Source organism: Papio anubis, chromosome 6 (assembly GCF_008728515.1).
Source record: "Papio anubis isolate 15944 chromosome 6, Panubis1.0, whole genome shotgun sequence".
In the NCBI taxonomy this organism is placed as follows: Eukaryota; Metazoa; Chordata; class Mammalia; order Primates; family Cercopithecidae; genus Papio; species Papio anubis.
In genome coordinates, this window is record NC_044981.1 from 114,001,410 (window position 1) to 114,013,836 (window position 12,427).

The 12,427-nt window shown below is 38.0% G+C and overlaps 1 pseudogene; it reads left to right on the plus strand.

The window, feature by feature from the left end:
* The first annotated feature begins 292 nt into the window (after positions 1-292).
* On the plus strand, positions 293-6,288 carry LOC110743147 (annotated as a pseudogene).
* Positions 6,289-12,427: the final 6,139 nt, after the last annotated feature.

The following is a 12,427-nucleotide window of genomic DNA, read 5'->3' on the forward strand; positions in this document are numbered from 1 at the left end:
TTATACCAAATAAGCCAAATGTCACTGTTGCATCAGTGCATTGTTGATGTCAAACCCAATTCTTAATAATACCTTATGGACAAATGTATTCAATCTTAATCAGTTTGACCATAAGGTAGAATATTACAAACCTTTTGTAACCTTTTATGACTTTTTAAAAGAGCAGATTAGTGCTCTAAGAAAAACCTGTTGTGCTTTCATTTCAATGTTCAATTTATGGAAAAACCAAATAATACCCTTTTAAATTTAGTAAATATTTTCACACATAGAATTTTTTATGAAGTTAATTTTTATACACCTTCCACAATGTATTTAAACCTTTAGCTTTATTTAATTTAAAACAATCCTTTAACTCTCTAAGCTAGGCAAAAATTTACATTTCCATACCTTCTTATAATCTCTTACCAAAAACACATTTCATTCTCCTTACACATCTTGTATGTAAACCTATTTTTTCAGTAGTCTCAACTTTCACTTTTGGTGCACAAATTTTATTTTATGAATCCTTTTATGACTTACACAGACAATCCATGACATGCTTGGACTTTCTAACTTGTCCTAAATATCCCCTCTTTTAAACAACCAATCATTTTACTTTAGGACAAGAACTTATCATACAAGATCCTTTCTTACATAAAATCTCCTTTCTTTATAATCTTCTTTGCACAGTTCAGGGGCATGGCTAATTCTGCATATTCCCAGGCCTTATTCAGAATTTAGTATCTCCAAAGTAAATTGAAAATTTTCCAAAGTCAAAGCAGTTTATGACCTTAGAGCATTTAGCAAACCTAATATCTGACCTGCATAATTTAGACCAAGTGTTTTTATTTTGCCAATAATCTTTGAAGCTCTTTTTCTTTGCCAAAAATTACTAAAGTTACATGAACTGAAAGGCATTACAGTTTTTATTTTTCTTTCAAAATATTTCAGTATTTATTTTTGTTTAAGGCAATTAGAGCTCTTTTATATAAACATTTATATACACAACACATATATAACTACACAGACAGACAGAATATTACTACTCTAATTGTAAGATTTTTCTTTTGCCAGTTTTTAAGTTTCTTGAATGGTTATTGGCTTTAGGGTGGAGTCCTTGGATGAACAGGACCAGGAAATGGTCTCTGGTGCCTGCTGTTTTTCCCAAGGAGTCCAGGCTGTTAGAGCTTGAATATTCACTTTTAATTAAGTTGGCTTTTAACCACAGCCTTTAGCCAGGCCAAACAGCTTATATTTCTGGCTTTTGAACTTTACCAAAGGTAACCTCCCAGGCGCTCAGAGAAAGGAAAATTTAAGACAGTCCATAGAGAAGAAGAGAATTCACAAGTTTACACAGATTTCAAACCAGAAAGCACATATTTCCTAAGCTGGGAATCAAACCCAGACCACCACAGTGGAAGGACAAAACCTTATCTACCGAGCCACAGCACAGGGCAGTCCAATTGCCTGTGCCAGAAAGAGTCTAGGGTAGTTAATTTTGAGCTTGCAAAGGCTTTTAACTACTCAAGATAATTTTTAGAGCTATGACATGAACCCCAAAATACCTGTTCCCTGGGGTGTGGAGACCAAGAGAAAGCACTGCCATGTGATTACAAGCTCAGGCTCCCAAGGACATAAAACAAAATGGAGACTTCATCCAGTTTCTTGTTTGTTTCAGAGACCCCTGCAGAATAGTTCATTACTGGCCAGCTTGCTGGGCCATCTTGAGCAGCAAGCTTATGGGGTCCTATGCCCATGTTTTATCCTAAGGTACCCCTCAACACAGAAAAACAAATTCATAGCACAAAATACACCAGATTCATTACAACTTAAGACTAGCCTCAGAATTCTTTTTTGCATTAATCAAAACTTTACAAAGGAGATAAACAGTGATTTTTACCATTCATTCAACCACTTTGTACATAGAGAGAAGCCAGAAATCTGATTGGTAAGAAATTCTTACCCTTTTGCCAGCATGCCAGGCTTCTGGATTCCTTTCCCTGAGCAGCCCTGGTGACTCAGCTTACTATACCATAACCCTGGGGCCCAAGCTGCAACACAAAAGAAAATCTTTTTCTTTTTCTTTTAATGCACTTCAGTGCATTGTTGTTCACTTGGAACATTCCATTGTAAGTTATCTTTAGTAAGATTTTGACAGTTTTACCAGACTTTGCTGCCTCCCAGGCCTAATGTATAAACCAAAAGGAACTCAGTTTTCCAGAAATTAAGAATCCCATTTTAACCTAAAATATTGACTTTACTCTTAGATTCTCTTGATTAACTTAGACAATGATTCGTCCTATCTAGGTGTGTAAGAAAAATGAAACAAAAGGTAGAACACAGAAAGCTCCATGAATTTTAAAACCCAAATTTTATAACCCCTGAAATATTACTGCTTACTACCAGTTCCTTTCTGACCCGGTCAGATGTAAGAGGCCTCTAACTGGATCCAAGCCAGTTAACTTCCAGATCAAATCCCATCCTGGACCTAGTCCAGTTTCTGCCATGGCTTCCAAACCCAGTTTGGATGAGAAATTTGCTCAAAGAAACTCAGAGAGCTGAAAACACAAATCCCTGGAGCTCTGAAATCCAAGAGGGAGCTTACCCATGATCCCCAGCTGCTCTGAGACATCAGTGGACACAAGTGGGTCCTTCAGGTAGCTTGCATGTTCACTCAGCACTCCTGGGGGTCTCTAGAAGCTCCACTTCAGATCTTGCTTCTAACACCATCTGATAAAAGTAAAACTTCAGCCAAATTCAATTTAAAGGAGTTTAATATGTTTATTGCACAATTAAACTCCTTTAAACTGAATTCAGCTGAAGTTTTTCTTTAATCAGTCCATAGACAAACTCAACAAATTGTCAACCAGAAAATTTTTAAATTTACCTATAGTCTGGAAGCCACGCTTCAAGTTGTCCTGCCTTTCTGGACTAAATCAATGTATTTGCTTGATGTCTTATGCCTCCCTAAAATGTATAAAACCAAGTTGTGCCCCGACTATCTTGGGCACATGTTCTCAGGGCCTCCTAAGGACTGTGTCATGGACCATGGTCACTCATATTTGGCTCAGCATTAACTTCTTCGAATGTTTTAGAGTTTGACTCTTCGTCAACAAATTGACACTTTGCACTTTTTAACAGACATTTTCCCTTTTCCCCTCAACTCTCCCGCAACCTCATCTTCTGGAACCTCATTTTATTCTCTACTTCTTGAGTTAAACTTTTTTAGGGTTCACATATAAGTGAGATCATACAATATTTGTCTTTCTGTGCATAGTTTATTTCTCTTGGCGTAATGTCCTCTAGATTCATCCATGTTGTCACAAATAACAGAATTTCCTTCTTTTGGAAGGCTGAATAGTATTTCATTGTGTACATGTACCTTGTTTTTATCCATTCCTCCACTGATGGACACTTAGGTTGATTCCGTGTTTTGGCTATTGTGACTAATGCTGCAATGCACATGAGTGCAAATGTCTCTTTGACATGCCGATTTCAATTCCTTTGACTATATACTTAGAAGTGGGATTGCTAGATCTAAGCAATTGCTGTCCACCATGCTGTCCACCATGATTTAAGATCTCCATTGTTTCTACAACACCCTTAGGCATGAAATTCTCTACACCATTTTCCTAATGTCAGTTCCCTTGGGCAGGGCTACAGAGCTTTGTCCTTAATAAAGGCTACTGCTCTCCTAGGGCAGGAACTCTGCAGACTGCAAGGGAGCTTGGGTGCAGATAATAGCCTCCTTATCCTGGTGACATCCCTGCTCTATTGGATGCTGAAGGGAGGGAGAATGATAACCTCCAGCCTTCTCAGTTTGCCTTCTCCTTGTGGAATGTCTGCCCTAGGAATGACAGGGGAGGGACCTGGAGCCCCAGTATTCTCAGACTGCTGGTGCTGAATTTCCACCCTATGAGTAGGGTCTAGGATAGGAGCCTCAGCCCATTGGGCTATGTATGATAGGAACTTCTGTATGGAAGAGTTTCTGCAGGAGGTCGTGTATAATAAGAACAAAGCTTCTCATCATAGGGGAAGTGAGAAACATCAGCAGCCTGTATTCCCAGAGTGAAGCTGTAGCCCTATTCTGGGACACAGGAGGGAGAGGGATCCCTGTATCATATTCTTGAGCTTCACTGCCTGAAGTTGAGCCCCCAGAGCAGTGTTTCTATAAGACAGAGCTTGGAGGTGGGGAGGGAGGAAGCAGTCAAGGTTCAGAGGACACTGTTAAAGGGAATTAAATATGGCCTGAGAAGAACTCTGTACTTCTGTATTTGAGTCCTTGTGAACAAACTACAACCTAGTTTAATAGGCAGACAAGATAGAAAACCTAACTTAGAAGAATGCACTTGGAACAATAACTGAGTCTTGGCCAATCCCAGTGGCTGTACTTCGACCATTTATACACTGCTGAGTGTTCAAGCTGTGTTCAAATAAGGCAAATGCCAACTTGGAACCAACCCAGCCAGTCTGTACCTCGCTTCCAATTTCTGTACATTATTTCCCCCTTTTGTCTATAAATCTTCTTCCACTACATGACTGTGCTGGAGTCTCTGTGAATTTGCTGTAATTCTGGGGGCTGCTCAATTTGAGAATCGTTCATTGCTCAATTAAACTCCTTTAAATTTAATTTGGCTAAAGCTTTTCTTTTATCAACACAGACTATGCTGTTACCAAGGATTTAGTAAATTTTCTGGAATAAATGTTTCTTCGTTTTGCTGTATGCCCTCAGAACAATGTGCAGAAACTTAAAAAAACTATTTTCTTTAACTTCTTTTTTAGTAAAACGATTGTTTTGCTTAGTAGGCTGCTGTGCTTCTCACTTCTTTCTGGAAATCTGTTAGCAATCGTTGTCAATTGATTCTTGACAAAGATACCGAGGGAATTAAATGGGGGAAAGGATAATTGTTTCAACAATTGGTGCTGGAACAATTGGATATTTATATGCTAAAAAGTTTCTCTTGCTTCTTACCTCACTCCATAAAGAAAAATTGATTCAAAATAGATGAAGACCTTAAGGTAAGAGTCAACAGCATAAAACTTCTAGAAAACATAAGAGAAAATTCAAGCAGTCACAAGTTAGATAAAGTTTTCATAATTAGACTTTCTGGGATACCCAGAGGAGGGTCCATATGGCATTGTTCTGGATTCCATTGTAACTTAAAGGGAAACTTTCACAATGTCTGAAGCCCTTGATATCCTGCAAATGAAAGAGGAGGATATCCTCAAGTTTCTTGCAGCATGGACCCAATTAGGTGTCATCAACCTTGACTTCCAAATGGAACAGTACACCTATAAAAGGAAAAGTGACAGCATCTGCTTCCTAAATCTGAAGAGGACCTGGGAGAAGCTTCTTCTGGCAGCTCGCGCCATGGTTGCCCTTGAAAACCCTGCTGATGTCAGTGTTACGCCCTCCAGAATACTGGTTAGTGGGCTGTGCTGAAGTTTGCTGCTGCCACTGGAGTCACTCTTATTGCTGGCTGTTTCACTCTCGAAACTTTCACTAACCAGATCCAGGCAGCCTTCTGGGAGCCATGGCTTTTGGCAATTACTGATCCCAGGGCTGACCACCAGGCTCTCACAAAGATGCTTATGCTAACCTGCCCACCATTGCTTTGGGTCACACAGATTCTCCTCTGTGCTGCGGACATTGCTGTAATTCTGGGGTCTGCCTTGTTGTTGCCCTGTAACAACAAAGGCACTCATTCAGTGGGTCTGATGTGGTAGATGTCAGCCTGGGAAGTTCTGCACGTGTGTGGCACCATCTTCTGTGAACACCCATAGGAGGTCATGCCTGATGTCTACATCTACAGAGATCCCAAAGACATTGAAAAGAAAGAGCATGCTGCTGCTAAAAAAGCTGAAGCTAAGGAGGAATTTCAGGGGTCATGCCTGATGTCTACATCTACAGAGATCCCAAAGACATTGAAAAGAAAGAGCATGCTGCTGCTAAAAAAGCTGAAGCTAAGGAGGAATTTCAGGGTGAAGGGACTGCCCTGGCTCCTGAGCACACTGCTACTCAGCCTGAGGTTGCAGCCTGCTCTGAAGGTGTGCAGGTCACAGGTGCCCCCTGTGTCTGTTCAGCAGGTCCCTACTGAAGACTGAAGCACTCAGCCTGCCATGGAAGACTGGTCTACAGCTCCTACTGCTTGGGCCACTGAATGGGTAGGAAAAACCACTGAGTGGTCTTAAGCCATTTTCCACAGGCTCCTAAGCAAAATGGAAATAAGGTTGTTTCCAAAATTGAAATAAACATCAGTTCTTTTAAAAAAAGAGTTTTTTATAATTAGGACACAAAAGTACAAAGTATAAAATAAAAAAATTGGATTTCATCAAAATTAAACTCTTGGTCCTCAAAAGAAATTTAAGGAAATAAAAAGGAAAGCCACAGACTAAGAAAATACTTTCAAATATTTCAGATACAGAATTTGTATCTGAAATATATAAATAATCCACACAACTCAATAATAAGACAAACAACCCAAATAAAAATGGGCAAAAGATTTAAACAGAAACTTAATCAAAGAAGATATAGAGAAGGAAAATAAGCACATAAGATAGATGCTCAACATTGCTGTTTATAAAGGAAATGCAAATCAAAACCACAATGAGATATCACTACACACCCATAAAAATGATTCTAATTAAAAAGGCCAATCATACCTAGTGTTGGTGAGGAAGCAGAGCACTTGGAATTATCATACACTGTGGGAACATAACCTGGAACACCACTGGAAAACTATCAATTTTTTAAAAAACATAAAACTGGCCAGGCACAATGGCTCATGCATGTAATCCCAGCAATTTGGGAGGTTGAGGTGGGTGGATCACTGGAGGTCAGGAATTCGAGACCAGACTGACCAACATGGTGAAACCCCGTCACTACTAAAAATACTGGGCATGGTGGCACATGCCTGTAATCCCAGCTACTAGGGAGGCTGAGATAGGAGAATCGCTTGAACCCAGAAGGGGGAGGTTGCAGTGAGCTGAGATCATGCCATTGCACTCTAGCCTGGGAAACAAGAGAAAAACACCATCAAAAAAATTAATAATAATAAACCTGTTCTTCCATGCTGCCATTTCAATCTTAGGTATTGCCTAAGAGAAATGAAAGCATGTGCCCATACAAAGGCTTGTACATAATCTTCATAGCAGCTTTACTCTTAATAGCCCATAACTGGACAGAAGCCAAATGACCATCGACAGGTAAAGGAATAAATAACTTGTGGAGGACCAGTACAAAGATGTACCACTCAGAAACAAAAAGAAATAAACTACTGATACAGACAAATGAATGTCTTAAGTATTACGCTAGGTAAAAGAAAGCAGAAACAAATGCCTATAGACTGTATAATTCCACTTACATAAAATTCTGAAAAAGGCAAAACTAGGTTGGTGCAAAAATAATTGCGGTTTCAGACCATGAATTTTAAATCATTATAGCTAGGCTCAAACACATCTTTATTAATCAAAATAGGAACAATTACAATCAATACATTTTTGCCAATGATAAATAAGTTTTTTTATTCCTGTAGCATAAAAATCCTTGCTTCAGGATTTGACAGACTCTTGGAAAGCATTTTTTGCATCCTGTTGGTTGGAGAAGCATTTTCCTTGCAAAAAGTGGTCAAGATGCTTGAAGAAGTGGTAGTTGGTTGGTGAGAAGTCAGGTGAATATGGCAGATGAGGCAAAACTTTGTAGTCCAATTCATTCAACTTTTGAAGCATAGGTTGTGCAACGTGCAGTCAGGTGTTGTTGTGGAGAAGGATCAGGTCCTTTCTGTTGACCAATGTGACCTGCAGGCATTGCCCTTTTCGGTGCATCTCATCAATTTTCTGAGTATACTTCTCCAATGTAATCATTTCACAGGGATTCAGAAAGCTGTAGTGGATCAGACCAGCAGCAGACCACCAAACAGTGACCATGACCTTTTTTTGGTGCAAGCTTGGCTTTGGGAAGTGCTTTGGAGCTTCTCAGTTCATTCACTGAGCTGGTCATCACTGGTTGTCATACAAAATCCACTTTTCATTGTACATCACAATTTAATTGAGAAATGGTTCATTGTTGTGTAGAACAAAAGACAATGCTTCAAAATGACAATTTTTAAAATTTTCTGTCAGCCCATGAGGCACCTGCTTATTAAGCTTTTTCACCTTTTCAGTTTGCTTCAAATGGTGAACGACCATAAATGGTCAACATTGAGTTCATTGGCAACTTCTCATGTAGTTGTAAGAGGATCAGCTTCAATGATTGCTTTCAACTGGTCATTGTCAACTTTTGATGGCCGGCCATTATGTTCCTCATCTTCAAGGCTCTCGTCTCCTCTACAAAACTTTTTGAATCACCACTGCACTGGAAATTCATTAGCAGTTCCTGGGCCAAAGGCGTTGTTGATGTTGTGAGTTGTCTCTGCTGCCTTACGACCCATTTTGAACTGAAATAAGACAATTTCTCGAATCTGCCATTTGTCTAACATCATTCCCATGGTCTAAAATGAATGGCAAGTAATAAGTCATTAGCAAAAAAACATAAAGTGAGAAATGCGTATTAAAAATGACGTATAACAACCACATTTATTTAAGAATGTGTGCCAATGTCAAATGACAAATTCCAATAATGCAAAAAACAAAATTAATATAATTACAGAAAGTATGTCACTGATCGCCAAAAGCTAGATGATGGTGGAGGGAGGTGACTGTAAAGAGGTTGCAAGGGGATTTTTAGGGTCAATGGATATGTTCTATGTCAAGATTATTGTGATTGTCATACAACTGCATACATTTATCAAAACTCATCAGATTGCTCACCTAAAATTAATTGATTTCATTTTGCATGTAAATTATTTTTAATGTAGTTGAAAATAATGAATATGTTTAGTATGTCATATATATAAAATTATCTAACATCATTTCCATAGTCTAAAATAAACAGCAAGTAGTAAGTCATTAGCAAAAAAACATAAAGTAGGAAACGCGTATTACCAAAATAATGTGACGTATTGTTTGTAAAGATGTGTGTGTTACAAATGTAAAATAATACATGGAAAAAATCCCCATTTTAGGACATTTTAGGGACAATATCCCTCTTGGGAGGGAGGGAAGAAGAAGGGATGGACTTTGGGAACTTTCTTTGTATCTGTAATGCTTGTTTCTCTCTCTCTACCTTTTCTCCCTTCTTTTCTCTCTCTCTTCCTCCTTCCCTCCTTCCTTCCTTTTTCTTTCTTATTTGGATATGTTTTCCATTTTAGAACAGTTTTAGATTTATAGTAAAATTTGAGCAGATAGAACAGATAGTTCCCATATGACACCATCCCCCTCACAGGTTTCCATATTAGTAACATCTTGCATTACTGTGGTACATTTGTTATAATTAATGAACTGATATTGATACATTATTATTAACTAAAATCCATAGTTTACATTAAGGCATACTTTTTGTATTGTACAGCTTATGGCTTTTGACAAATAATGTCATGTGTCCACCATTACAATATCATACAGAATAGTTTCATTGACCTAAAAACCCCAGTGTTTCACCTATTTATCCCTTTCACCCTTTCTCTGAACCCATGACGACCACTAAACTTTTTACTGTCTTTATAATTTGGCCTTGTCTACATGTCATATAGTTAGACTCATACTATATGGAGCCTTCTTTCAGACTGGCTTCCCTTAGCAATATGCATTTAAGTTTCCTCCATGTCTTTTTGTGGCTTGATAGCTTGTTTCTTTTTATTATTAAATGATGTTGCTTTGTCCAGTTATACCACAGTTTGTTTATCCATTTATCTTTTGAAGAACATCTTTACTGTTTACAGTTTTTGGCAATTATTAGTAAAGCTCCTATACACATATCTGTGCAAATTTTTGTGTGGCCATAAGTTTTCAGCTAAATTGTGTAAATATCTAGAAGATTGCTGGATTGTATGGAAAGACTATGTTTGGTTTTGTAGAAACTGCCAAACTGTCATCCAAAGTGATCATGCCTTTATACAATCCCACTGGCAATGAATGAGAATTCCTGCTGCTCTACATCCTTGCCAGCATTTGATGTTGTCAGTGTTTGGGATTTTAGCCATTTTAATAAGCATGTAGTAACATCTCATTTTAATTTGTAATTTTCTTATTAAAAAGTCGTGTGAACATCTTTTCACATGCTTATTTTCTATCTGTATGTCTTCTTCGGTGAGGTGTCTGTTCAAATCTTTTGCTCATTTTTAAATTGGGTTGTTTGTTTTCTTATTATTAAGTTTTAAGAATTTTTTTGTATATTTTGGATACAAGTCCTTTATCAAATATGTGTTTTGCTAATTTTTATTTCCAGTCCGTGACTTGTTTTCTCATTCTCATGACAGCACTTTTCACAATGTAGAAGTTTTTAATTTTAATAAGATCCAACTTACCAATTTTTTCTTCTATGCATTGTACTTTTGATGTTTTACCTAAAAATCCATCACCAAATCCAAAGTTCTCTAGATTTTCTCCTGTTATCGTCTAAAAGTTTTATAGCTTTTGCATTTAACATTTAGGTATATGTTGGATTCAGTTGCTAACATTTTGTTAAGGATTTCTATATCCCAGTTTTTTTTCTTTCTTGTAATCATTTACCTGGCTTTGGCATTTGGGTAATATTGGCCTCATAGAATGAGTTTCCTTCTCTCTGCTTACATTATCCATCTAGCTGTTCTTGCAGGTTGTCTACTTTTTGCATTAGAGACCTTCACATATTAGTTATATTTAAATTCCCTATTTGATATTTCAAAATCTATGTCATATCTGAGTCTGATTCTCATGCTTGCCTTTTCTTTTCAGATTATGTTTTTTTCTTACCATCTATCATGACTTGTACTTTTTTTATGAAAGGCAGCTATAACGTATTGGGTAAGAGGAACTGAGGTAACTAGGCTTTTAATGTGAGGTTATATGTTAGTCTGGCTAGGAGTTGACCATGTTCAATGTTTGCTGTGGCTATGGGTGCCAGAGGCTTCTGTTTCCTCTAGTTCCCTTGTTTATTTCTTTCCTCTGTTGTCTTTGGATTTCCTATGAACTCCTTAAACAGAGTCTGTGTCTCACAGTTTTCTCAGTTGTAATCCACTGTCCATAATAGAGTCCTGTGGATGTGGTGTTAAGATGCTGGGGCAGGGAAGTGTTCTATAATGATTAAATCTCAATATTTTAGTGGACCTGAATCCTTGTGTTTGATCATCAGAAGTCTTTCTTAGCCATTTTTTCTCTCTCCTTTGTAATACAAGAAATGTGGGAGGTGGAGGTGAAGGTGGAGGCTAGACTTGTCTAATTGTCATTTCCTCAGGTCAGATCAGGCTACAGTAAAGTTGTTTCAAAGAACTACTTTGGTGAATACTCTGTGTGTATTTCAAGATGGCTACTTTTAATAGGGGCATATTTCAAAAAGATTACTTTCCCCTTCTTCCTGAAACAGGAAGGGATTTTTCTCTGATCTTCACCAGAGAGCATGGTGCGATTCCTGGAGGTAAAACCCAAAAGAGTGTGGGGCTTCACTAAGATTGGAACCCCAGGAGTTTTTAACTCTTAAGCTAGACAACACTCAGCCTCCTGGAATTTGTCAAAATTACCATTTAATATTTCCGTTAGTTACTCACCAGCTTCTGCTCCCTCCTGGTAAACTGAACTTGGGGTAGCTTGCCTTGTGACCTCAGTTCTCTGACAGATCTAAGAAAAGTCATGGATTTTCCGTTTGTTCAGCTTTTCTCTTGTGAGAATGAGAGTGATGACTCCCAAGCACTTTACACATTGAAACTGAAACAGGAGGTTGCCTTTCTTTTCTTCTCTTCTTTTCTTTTCTTTTCCTGTCCTTTCCTTCTTTTCTTTCTTTCTCTCTCTCTCTCTTTTTCTTTCTCTTTCTTTCTTTCTTTCTTTCTTCCTTCCTTCCTTCCTTCCTTCCTTCCTTCCTTCCTTCCTTCCTTCTCCCTTCTCTTCCCTTCTTTCTATTCTTCCTTCTTCCTTCTTTTTGAAGCAAATATAGCAAACTATTAATGTCTGTTCAATCTCAATGATTCATATTCTCCTAAATTCAGGCTAGAGGCAATGGTAGTGACATTCTTTTGAAGACAATCTGTGTTCATTGATAAGTGAATTTACATTCCAGTCTTACTTTACAACTACTGAGATAAAATGGGCTTCAGTTTTTATAACAATATCTACTCAGCCAAATCAGCAAGAGAGCACACAGACCTCCAGAGCTCATTACTAGTTCTTTGGAGCCTTAGAAAAGCATTTTAAGGCATTTGATTATCTAACACTGAAGTGTCTTTGGTGGGAAGACAGTTCTTCAAAAGCCATTCCCCGTGTGTCCTATTCACCTGCCTTCCTTCCAGGAAGCAGCCAGTAAGGTTAATGAGAGTTTTCAATGAGTTGGACTTGGAGAAAAAGGCCCCTAGTTAACTAATCATGTCTACACAGTGTTCAA